The sequence below is a fragment of the Taudactylus pleione genome, unplaced genomic scaffold, assembly GCF_031769625.1.
Source record: "Taudactylus pleione unplaced genomic scaffold, aTauple2 ptg002439l, whole genome shotgun sequence".
Lineage (NCBI taxonomy): Eukaryota > Metazoa > Chordata > Amphibia > Anura > Myobatrachidae > Taudactylus > Taudactylus pleione.
The window spans coordinates 12,501-15,000 of NW_028286823.1; positions in this window are offsets into that span (position 1 = coordinate 12,501).

The window sequence follows — 2,500 nt, forward strand, 5'->3', positions numbered from 1 at the left end:
CCCGGGCCCGCTCGGCGCGCAGCTTCCGGCCGGCTCCCTCCGAAAAGGACTCCCCTCTCCTCCTGCCGTGTTTCCGTCTCGGCCGCCCTCGCTCTTCGTCTCCGCGGCTCGGTCGATCTCTCTCTCTCTCGCGCCCTCCGGCCGCGGGGACTCGCCCCGGCTCTCTCTCTCTGTCGCTCTCGCGGGGGGGGCGGCCCCGTCTCTCTCCGCCCTTCTCTCCGCGGGCCGGGCCGCGGCCCTCTGCGTGCGGGCGCCGCGCCGTCGGGGCGACGGGCGGCGCGCCGGGCCCTTCTCTGGGAAAGGGACTGTTTCGCGGGTCGACGCTCGAGCGGTTCCGGGGAAATCGTGTGCTCCGCCGGGGCCCGGGGGTGAGCGCCTCGCCCGGGAGCGAGGACGGCCTCCCCGGAAGCCCCTGGCGGTGTCGGACGCCTGAGTTGGGGCTGACGGACGGAGCAGACCGCGACCGCCTGGAGTCGGACGGGGCCCGCCTGCCCTCCCGGTCCCCCCCGGTGAAAGGGGGTCGGAGCGCGAGGCGGACGCCTGGTGGACCGGACGCCCTCGCGGCGGAGGGGTGCCGGGCGCGCCGTGGGCCGAGGGAGGGTCGGGTTCGCCCGTGAATCCGGCCGGGACCCCTGGGTTCCGGCCGAGCGATCGTCCCTCCCCGCCGGGACGCGGGGTGCCTCATCGATCGGAAGGGTGGCTCGGGGGGCGCCTCGAGCCTTCTCGCGCTGCGCCCCCCACGGATCTCTTCCTGGCTCTCTCTCTCTCTCTCTCTCTCGCCTCTTCGCCACCTATGAATCCGCCCGAGGAATTCCCTCGGACGTCACGGCGTCGCTGCTGCGCGCCACCTTTTGCGGGGCGCCGGCGGAATTTACCCGACCTCCTGGAACCGGGTCCCGGCACGAGGCCCTTTTTCCCGACCTCATCGGGACTTCCAGAGGTTGCAGTTCCCCTGTCTGCCGCCGGGTGGCGCTGCGCCGCAGGGAACGGATGAAGGGGAAGGGCCGTACCCCTTCGGCCCTGCCGGGAGACCTCCGGGGGCTCCCGCGCTGGCGGAAGGGGCTCTCTCCCCGGTCGCCCCTGGAGCCCTGGCACGGAACGCCTCGCTCGCAGAATCTCCCGTGCTCTCCTGGAGCCCTGGCCGGGCCGCCTCGCTCGCAGAATCTCCCGTGCTCTCCTGGAGCCCTGGCTGGGACGCCTCGCTCGCAGAATCTCCCGTGCTCTCCTGGAGCCCTGGCTGGGACGCCTCGCTCGCAGAATCTCCCGTGCTCTCCTGGAGCCCGGCCTGGGCCTCCTCGGGTGGGAGAAGGCCCCCCCGGCCAGTCGCCTCGCTTTCTCTCTCCCTCTCCTAACAATCCGCCGGAGGGTTTCCCTCACGGGTCACGCCACCGGTGCTGCGCGCCACCTTCAGCGGCGGCTTCTCCCTCTCTTCCCCGAAGCCTCGGAAGCGCAGGGCGGACGAGGGCACCCCGGTCCGACCTCATCGGGGCCTCCGCAGAGGGGAGTCGGCCTCCCGTGGACCGCCGCCCCTTGGCCTGACGGGCCCCTGGGGGGCCGGGGAGGGGGCAGGGGCGAAGGCCGGTGCCCGCCGGCACGGCGGCGCCCCCCGGTGGCCACCCGGTGGCGCTGCAGCAGCACCCCGGGAGGGCAAAAAATTGAAATAAAAAAAAATAGAGCCACCCGTGAAATTAAAACATTGGGGGGAGTAAGGTGCAGACCCGCCCCGACCCGCGGCGCCCCCCGGTGGACGCCCCGCGACGCTGCACCAGCAGCGCCCCGTGAAATTATTACTATTATTATTATTATTATTATTATTTTGAAAAAAATGAAAAACAGCCACCCATGAAATTAAAACACAGGGAGAGTGCACGGTGCAGGCCCGCCCCGCCGCGCGGCGCCCCCCGGTGGACGCCCCGGGGAATCGAAAAAATGAATAACAAAATGAAAATTTTTAAAGTAGCCACCCATGAAATGAAAACATAGGGAGAGAGTGCAAGGTGCAGAAACGCCCCCCCCCCACGCGGCGCCCCCCGATGGACGCCCCGGGGAATCGAAAAAATGAATAACAAAATGAAAATTTTTAAAGTAGCCACCCATGAAATGAAAACATAGGGAGAGAGTGCAAGGTGCAGAAACGCCCCCCCCCCCCCCCCCCACGCGGCGCCCCCCGATGGACGCCCCGGGAATTAAAAAATAAATAACAAAATGAAAATTTTTAAAGTAGCCACCCATGAAATGAAAACATAGGGAGAGAGTGCAAGGTGCAGGCCCGACCGAATCGTGGACGCCCCCCGGTGGACGCCCCGCGCCACTGCAGCAGCACCCCGGGAATTTTTTTTATTTTTATTTTTTTTTAAGAAATAGCCGCCCATGAAATAAAAACATAGGGGGAGTGAGGTGCAGACCCGCCCCGCGGCGCCCCCCGGTGGCCCCCCGGGAAAATGAAAAAAAAAATAAACAAATTTGAATAGCCACCCGTGAAGTAAAAACATAGCGAGAG